Below are 9192 nucleotides of genomic sequence, written 5' to 3' on the forward strand. Positions count from 1 at the left end.
GATCTGCCATGGCAGGGATTCAGTGCGGCCCCATTACAATTAATGGCACTCTGCTTAGTTACAGACTTGAAGACCTGGGTACCCGCCAGCAGCCCGTTGATTAACACTGTTAACACCTTTTCTTCTCGGAGCAAAGTCAGGCAGAACAGCTGAGCGGGTCAGGGAAAAGTGCATTCCCTCATTTCCCCAATTCTTCTCCTTCTTGCTTTAGGCTGGGAGGCTGGGTCTCTGGCTCACTGAAGGGTTGACATTTCGGTTCTCTATCGTAGTAAAAGCCTTTTTTTTTTTTTTTTTTTAACTGGGTTAATATTCTGCAAGCTTAACTCAGTTTGCTAACAAAGGTCAAACGAACACGAGCTGGAGCAGCGGAGGTGGAGGTGGGGAGGGGGACACTGCCTCCTCTTGGCAGCAGAAGTTGAAAGGTCTGTTCAGCTTGTCTTTTCTAGCCGAGGACTAGTTGTGGTCCTGTAAGCTCTTACAAAATATTTGTGCGTATATGGCTTTTAATTATTCAAGCTGGCTTTCGCAGCACAGGATGCCAAGCATTCGTTTCAGTAATGCAGTACGAGCCGCCTTCGACAGGGCAGGGCTGGGTTTGGTGTTTCAGGGCCACTGCATGCTTGCGGAGGGGTCCTGCTCTCGAGGGGCTCTCTCTTGTCCAGCAGCCCAGACCTCCAGGTGTCCGAGGACTCAGACGTCATCCAGCCTGCTGCTGCTTGTCTCCACGCTCACACCAAACACCTTTTTCTCACTTAATAGTTTAAGCGCTCAGTGAACCGCTTCCTCCTCCATATTTATGAATCTGCGTTTATGAATGTGAGGGGCAGGGGAGGGTGCTTTCTTTTGTTTTTACAGGCTCGGATGTTAATGCTTCTGTATACGTGTGCTAAGCATCTGAATTTCAGCATGTAAATGAACTGATCTTAAGTGTCTGGCATCACCTACCATCCCACCACAGGAAAACTTCGTCATTCTTTGCTTCCCACTTCTACTCTATTGTTTAAGGCAGGTCTGCCCACCCTTTAATCGTAACTTGTACTGTTCCTACAGCCCTCCATCAACACAGTTCATTTCCTACTCTGTTAATACCCAACGTATAATTTGCTCCATTGTCTTTCTTTCTTACGTCTGATTTTTTGTATGTGTTTCTAATGTCCAATAAGAAACTCAGGGTGTGGGAGATAAAGTTTCTCTAAAGCAAAGCTACAGAATACTTCCTTAAAGCATGTCAGGATGAGCTTGTCTTTGCCACTTTGGGACCACAGCACAGGACTGTTTTACCCCAACAAGAGAACCAGAATTAAAGGCATCTCCAGGCAAATTTGGTGCCAAAGCCCCGACCTTGACAAAACCATTCAGATGACAAACTGGCTAATCCAACTCAACACTGCCTTCACCCAGCTTCAAGCACTGGGAATCTCATTATGCCCTACTGGCATTTCTTCATCAACACCATGAGAAACAGCTCTGTTCGGCACTGCCTGAGAGATGCTACAGTTATGCATTCATCTGCAAAACTACATCAATAACCTCTCAAAATTTGGAAATGTAGTCATTTAATAAGTAAGCTAAAACTAAACATATGTTGACTTTGGAAGTACATTTGCATCTGCTGGTATTATCAAGAATACACACACACATAAACTTACCTGCTTCAGGTCTAGTTGGAAATCAAAATAAATGGGCAGACATATCCAAAAATCATTTCTTATTCTAACTGTTGAACACCTGTGAAACAAAAGGTAGTCTTTTGTTAGCATATTAACTAAAGATGCTGAAAAATACACAACTACTGAAACCAATTACCTGTTATCTGGGACCAGGAGAGGGTAACACACACTTGCAGATTAGAAAGGTGTGGCCCTGGGAACATTCTCACTTCTTTCCCAACCATTCAGGAAGTTCTTCTGGAGTTTCAAGCCCCACACAGATGAAAAAACAGAAAATTACCTAGGTTTTTCTTGATTCTTTCTCACTTCCCCTACAGAAACAAAGAAAGTCTTAGAGTTATGAAATTCTTTGCTTTCTCCCAGAGGGAAGAAACTGTCAGGGATAATAAGTGACCTTAACTTGCCTTCAACTGCATGGAGTTTCAACGTGTTTCTTGTCTGTTATTGTAAAACAAGAAAATAAAAGATCAAATACTGTTCTTTGTGTGATTTTTCTGGGTGTACCATGCAAATGCAGCTGCATTTTCCTCCATCAGAACGGGATCTGACCTACAAATTTGACTTGCTATCCACATTCAAATAGAGATGGTCTTGTGGCACAGAAATTGAATGACAACTTTAATTTATTGTGTGACTTTTTCTGATTCTTTGGACTTTTTTTTCACTGATCTGGTTGTTAGCTTTGTGTTGCACCTGTAACACAAAGCAGTCATAAATCCAATGTGCTCAGCCAGTTAAACCAGGTTTATAGTTACTCTTGTGCCAGCAAACAGGTCTGAAGCAACTAAATGCATCAGTGAATATGAGTTTCGATGCAGACTGATGTCACCGTTCTTATAAAAAAAGAGATTACACAAATACATTGTGAGATGCATTTTAAAATATTTAATAGGAATTTGCAAAAGAAAAGTGACTCAATACTTATTAGTATTTTAGTAGAAATTAGAATCAGATGTACTAGTTTTGCTGATAAATACAGAAAAATGCTGACAGGGAAAATAAAAAGACAAACCACATTTTTTTTAGTTTTTTTTTTTTTTTTTTTTTTTTTTAATTAGAAACTATACATTATGTTTTTAATCTAAATATAACCTTGGAGAAAATTACTATCAATTTAGAGGAGCCAGATTTTCTCAACTGATCATTTAATGATATTTTGTTTTGAAAGCATTGAGTGTTCCTCGTAACATCTTATATCAAGAAATAACTAATTTTTTAAAGATCCAGAAAGACCACTGTTCCACTGAGTTTAATTTCTTTGATAATAATTCTAGGCAGAAGAAAAAAAAAAAAAAGGAATTAGATGAGCTGAATTTTCTGAATACCTGCATGAGATAACCAGAGATAAATTGTATCCAAACAGAATTGCCTTTTGTTTGTCTGAATAATAAAGACTTAGGGTTTTCTTCACTTTCAATCCTACTTCTGCTCCAAATTTGCTGCGTAGCTTTGGCTGACTTGTTCCTATCTGCCTTCATTTCTTCCTCTGTAAAAGGGAATTAAAGGTATGCATTATCAGGAGCACTGTAGCTATTTTCACATTTAACCAAATATTTGTAGAAGTGCTCAGAGACTTGTTGATTAGACTGCTACAAAAGGGTAAAAATAAAATGTCCTCTTTATATTTATCTGCAGCTAAGCAAGCTTTTATGGTCTGTTCCCGCATCAGGTAGAAGTACTTGATTTTTATCAACAATTGAACATTGTTTTAATTCCATGATAAACTGGGGAGATGAAGTCAGAAAACTGTAAATCATGGATTGGTCACAAACAAAATAACTGACCCAGCTCACTGGATCAGGCATGCCATAGGCAAGTGAAAATGCAGTTCAACTTCATGTGCTTATATTCTTCAGCAAGCCAAATTTTGGGGGGAAAACATATTTAATTGCAATTATGAGAAAGTGATATTTACATATGCAGATGCAAGATTTTGGTTTCTGTTTGTGTAAATCTGAACCAGTATTCCTAGTAAGGGGATTTTTGCCATTCCTTGAGTTTCAGGAAGTTGTGCTTTCCATGAAAGTATCTAGATGTTTTTCCATGAGTTTTTACAGGATAACTTTATGGTTGTGAGTAAAGACTTACAACAACATTTTACAGTTCACTAAAAAAAAAACTGAAGTGCCTCAGTGAAGCCCTGTTTGCAATATGGGTATATATTGGAGTGGAGAAAAAATTGTGTTTTTGAAATTTTCTGAATCAGTAGTTACTATTCCACACCTCTGTATAAACATTATTAGTAAAAGAACATCATACATTCAGCTGTCTTACCACTTGCTACATTTTCCTCTTTAATGACTAGAATATGTTTAGATTTCTTTGTCTTACTTCATCATTCTTGGTTTAGGTCTGACTCTCTTCATTGGTTTATTCTTGTTCAGTTGCTGCATTAATTCCTTAAGAAAGAATTCTGTTTGCTTGTCTGCTACCTATGTAAAAAAGTCTTGTGTTTAAAGGCACAAATTAAACCAAGCCAAAATACTTCTTATCTTTAGAGAAGGCAGCATAAGGAAGCAGATCTTTTCTAATAAATAATGAGAACCACAGCATTACTATTTTATTCTAAGAGGTGAAAGATTTATACTTGATTCTACCTTTACTTAATTGCCAACACTTCATCATTAAGCAAGCATGCTTTTGAACAGGAAATTCCTATGCTGATTTAACCACTTACTTATCAAACTTTGTCTTACTAGTTTTATAACTCCTTTGGTATGAAATCCCAAACATCAAAATATATCAAAGCCTCATATGAAACTAGAAGAAGCTAACTGGAAGTGTTTACTTTCTGTGGGATTGGTTGGACATAGGTCATCAACCACTCTATAGCCACCAGGTAAATAATTTTCAGAAAGTAATTTGAACTCATCTTGGGAAAGGAGTACAGGCTGGCTAATACAAGTTTTTACTGGTGACGGACCTCTTTTCCCAAATATTTCTGTGGTAACAGCAACAGTACTCATAAAACAAATACCAAACAAATACCAGCTAGGGCTGGCATCTTCACTGTTGATTTATTTAAAACATTTCAAGTTATAGGTACCATGAAACACATTTAGACATTCCTGCGTGGAGCCAGGAGTTGGACTCGATGATCCCCTCGATGGGTCCCTTCCAACTCGGGATACTCTGTGATTCTACGAACATTGCATGTACTCTGCAGAAAACAACATTATTGGGTAAGAAAACAGTGTTTCCACAAACATCCAAAGCTAACCAAACCCATGCTTTAAGTGGTAACTTTGTACCACTGTTGCTAATTATGACTTTGGAAAAGTGGGGCTGATAAAGTCTCTTCACAAAATCCTGATCATCTTCTTGACTGTCTGCACATGCTTTGAGGAGAAAATAGAATAGATAGCATAGACGGAATCCATATAAGAGAAGTAGATTCACTGAGAGTTAATTTTATTAACATGTTGTGTCTGTTCTCATATTTTTTTCCACCTTTTCTGTTGTCCACAGAGAAGCTAGGGAAGCAAAAGGCATGAAAAAATAGGTTACTCAGTATGTTTCCCATGAAAAGTCCTGCCTGGGACAACTTTCCATGTTCCCAAGCTTTGTTCTACCATTTTGCTTTTTCTCTTATGTTACACTAAATTTCTCTTTCTTCCAATCATGTTCTATTATTCAAACAAATACTTTCCACCTTTCTATATTGGTAGGCAGATTCTACTTTCCACATGATTCTGTTCACCTCTCTCTAATAGAGTTGATCTCTTGCTGCTGCTTTCCTAAAGCTTGTGTTGCTATTGACTGCACAGCTAGAAAACTGTTTAGAGATGTGGGAACTTCAGTACCCAGGAGTGCATGGAATATTACAAGAATGTTACTTGAGGAGTAAAAAGGTTTTCTGTGAGACAAGATGCCTCCTGTATATGGACTGCATTAATATTGCCACTTTTTTGCTGTTACATTGCCAACTAATACCACAGATGGCAAGCGTGCACCAACTGTGTTGTAATTGTACTGAGGTTATGTATTTCCATTTTGTGTTTTATTTTTTTAAGTCTGTTTCTATAAAACTATCCTCCCTTATTCAGATTTTGTGGGAGGCACGTTGCAAATATCTATAAATAATTTAGGTGAGCATTTAGTCATTTTCATTTATTTTACTCTTTTATTAATGTCTCTGTTTTTGTTTAACTTCTCCCCATGTCTATGTACATGTTTCAACTGTTAGCATTACCTATACAAGAGCTGAAAGCATTACCTTATTCTCTCTCTTTCTGTTGTTTCATCTTCCAGACGAAGCAATCCCATGCCCTGTTTCCAGGGAACTCAGTTCTACTGAACTACTCTGGCACAATAAAGAGGATTTTCACACCTTTGAACAGAGCATGAATATTGCCAGATGCCAATTGCACAAAAACATGGAGTTAAACCTTCCTTAAACTGCCTGTGTGGAGGCGGGAGAGAGAGTTATGACTGCGGGCTGCAGTTCATGGGTGTTCAAGAAGAGCTCTGTGCATTTGTGTCCTGCCACTTGCTGTGCTCTCCAGGCTTATTCCTGAGGAGACCGACTTATCAGGAGAGCATGTTTGCAGAAGCTAGAAGGGTCGATTGGTAACCAATTGAAGGTTCAAACCTGGGGGACTGATTCAAAGGGTTGTGGATTGGGGCAGCACTATAATCTCTCCAAACCAGTAGGAACAACCAAGGTTGAACACCTGACCACAGCACAGGTCATAGATGTTGGCAACCTTTAGGAGAGCTAGACAATATGTAGTGTTTTTTAATATTTTTAGTGCCTTAAACTTCCTAAGGTTTATAAATACAAAAGAATCCCCTTAAAATTATGTTATTCTGCTCTTGTTTGTGTGCCTTGATGCCACTGAGATTTGTTAGGAAAGCCTACTCAGTAGACAATCTTTTAACATTGTACTGCATTTAAAACAAGAACTGTGGGATTCCACCCAGAAAACATGATTTTTCTCATATCCTTGCAGAAATTAGAGATGAAACTCAGAGAAGAGTTTACCCTGTGATTGTTGGGAACCATGAGATGAATTTAGGGCAATGAATCCACAAAATAGAAAAAAAATCCACAAAAAAATTGACTTTTAGCAGCGCATAGCATGAACCAGAAGGGTAGGTATGGAGCTAATGATTGAGGAGAGTTCCTGTATTTCAGCAAGACACCACTTGTTTGAACCCCGTCTGAGGAGACTTGCAATTTGTGTCTTAGATATGAAGCAGGTGACAAATTAATCCAGATGACCATTAGTCATATCATTCAGCACAAACCCACTGACCGTCAGACATTCAGAGTTAGTCAGTTACCAGAAGACTTCAAAGAGACCACTGCACCCTATGTACCCAGAATCTCTTGACTGCGTGTATTTTCAACGCAACCCTGTGTTGAAATGAGTGCGCTGATCCAAAAATTGTAGCAGTATATGATGGGGCTAGAAAAGCTACAAGAGCCCAGTAAGAACAGGAAACAATATCAAAATAGGCTGCCTGGGCTAAGCCATGCCACCGGGCCATGCCATGCCACTGGGCCAGATGCTGGGCCTGCAGTATGGATAGCACAGGTCCAGCAGGGTGCCCAGGCTCAGCCCAGGCTGGAGAAGGCAGCTGCAAAATGGACCTTAAAGAGAGTATTGTTTCCTCCCTCTTTTTGGCTGCTCTCCTGAGAGTTGCTGGTGGAGCTGACCTTAACCCAATCCCCTGCACAGGGAATGGACTGAGAGAACAGCCGGCTGATATTGGTGCTGGAGTAGGGCACAGGCTGCAGTAGCCTTACGATAAGCACTGGAAAGATGGACCTCTAATGTTTCTGTGCTGTTGGACCACACCATCATGATCAGCAGCACTTCAAGCAGTCAGACGGAAGGACATTTGAGCTGCACTGCCTCAAATGAACTGGGATGTTAAACACAGCATAGGAAGGCTGTTGAGGGTTATCCAGAGGCAAATGTCTTACTCTTGGGAGAGGGACAATCCTGTCCTAAAAGTCTCAAGGACAATAGGGTTCTTTGCTCAGACTCCTATCTAGATGGGTCAACCAGGCTGCCTGTCAGGCTCTGAATGGGTGCCAGAACTGGCTTTGACTGCACTGAGATTTCACATTTTTGCATGTGAATAGAGAAATCCAGTACAAGTGTTTCTGCATGGAAGCACTTCGTCATCCTCAAAGGGCTGCAAGAAGGACCAGCAATAATCTTTTAACAACTTATTCAGACACTGCCTTCTGGAGGTAGAAAGTAGGCTAGCAAAAATGCTTTCAGCTGGCTGGGGTTAGCTTGCTTTACCTGTGAAGGAGGGGCAATGCCAAGTCCCTGGAAGAGGTAATCACAGAAATCAGCCTTTACAGCCAGGAAGGACTTGTGGTACAAGCCCATTAAGACAGGATTGCATATCTGTCCGTCTGTATACTCAGACTATCTTGATACGTCCAGGTGCAGACTGTCCAGAGGTAAGTGGAAGATGTGACCTATATCCAGCAGGCTGAGGATGGAGGGCTTAGTCCGCTCCTACTGGGGCAGACCAGGCCCCATATGAAGTATGCTGCTGTGAATGCATTATATGCTGAAATGTGGCTAGGCAGTACATAGGTTAATGGTGCAAGTGTTTATTAATGGTGCAGTGTCTCTTGCTCACAGCAACCTCGCAAAGCTCTGAGCAGGTCAGATGTACACCCCCAAATCAGTCTCTCCCTCCTAGGAGCAACAGTTCTCTGTTTTCAGCCAGGACATTTTCATATCCTGTTGTCCTGGGGGCATTCAGCGTCCTAATGCAGAAGGTTAGCAGTCCTGTGAAACGCCCCTGAAACTGGCTGTCCATTTTTGTAGATGCCATTATGCTCATAGCTGCATACCCAAAGCTAAAACCACAAAGGGAAAGACAGGTAGACTGTCATGCCTATTATGGGGTAACATCCCTAACACTGGCATCTTCTTCAGGGTGCTCTTGGAAGTGAGAGATGTCCTGATTGCCCTCCCATGACCCGAGTAAAAGGAAAGGGAGCAGAAAAAGAAAAGCCTAAAGAAAAAATTCTGTGTACCTCTCTCAGAGGTGCCTAAAAGATTGAATCTTCCTTAACAGCAGGAGCTGTAGACGCATGCTTGGACACATGCTTGCAGGTTGGTTTAAACCCAAAAGGAAGAAATCTCTTCAGTGGAACTTTCTGAAAAAGGTAGCTGTGATGCAAAATGGATGAGAATCTCGGCCAGCCTCACAGTGAACGTGTTACGTAGCGTGAAATACCTCTCGTGGCTGTGATCTGCAGGCCCCCAGAACAGCAGAGTCAGGTGGCAAGTTACTGATCTGTAGAACAAAAATGAAGGTTGAGGAACCTTGTTTGCTCCTTTCCTTTCCTTTCCTTTCCTTTCCTTTCCTTTCCTTTCCTTTCCTTTCCTTTCCTTTCCTTTCCTTTCCTTTCCTTTCCTTTCCTTTCCTTTCCTTTCCTTTCCTTTCCTTTCCTTTCCTTTCCTTTCCTTTCCTTTCCTTTCCTTTCCTTTCCTTTCCTCTCCTCTCCTCTCCTCTCCTCTCCTCTCCTCTCCTCTCCTCTCCT

Source organism: Cygnus olor, chromosome 1 (genome assembly GCF_009769625.2).
Source record: "Cygnus olor isolate bCygOlo1 chromosome 1, bCygOlo1.pri.v2, whole genome shotgun sequence".
NCBI lineage: Eukaryota > Metazoa > Chordata > Aves > Anseriformes > Anatidae > Cygnus > Cygnus olor.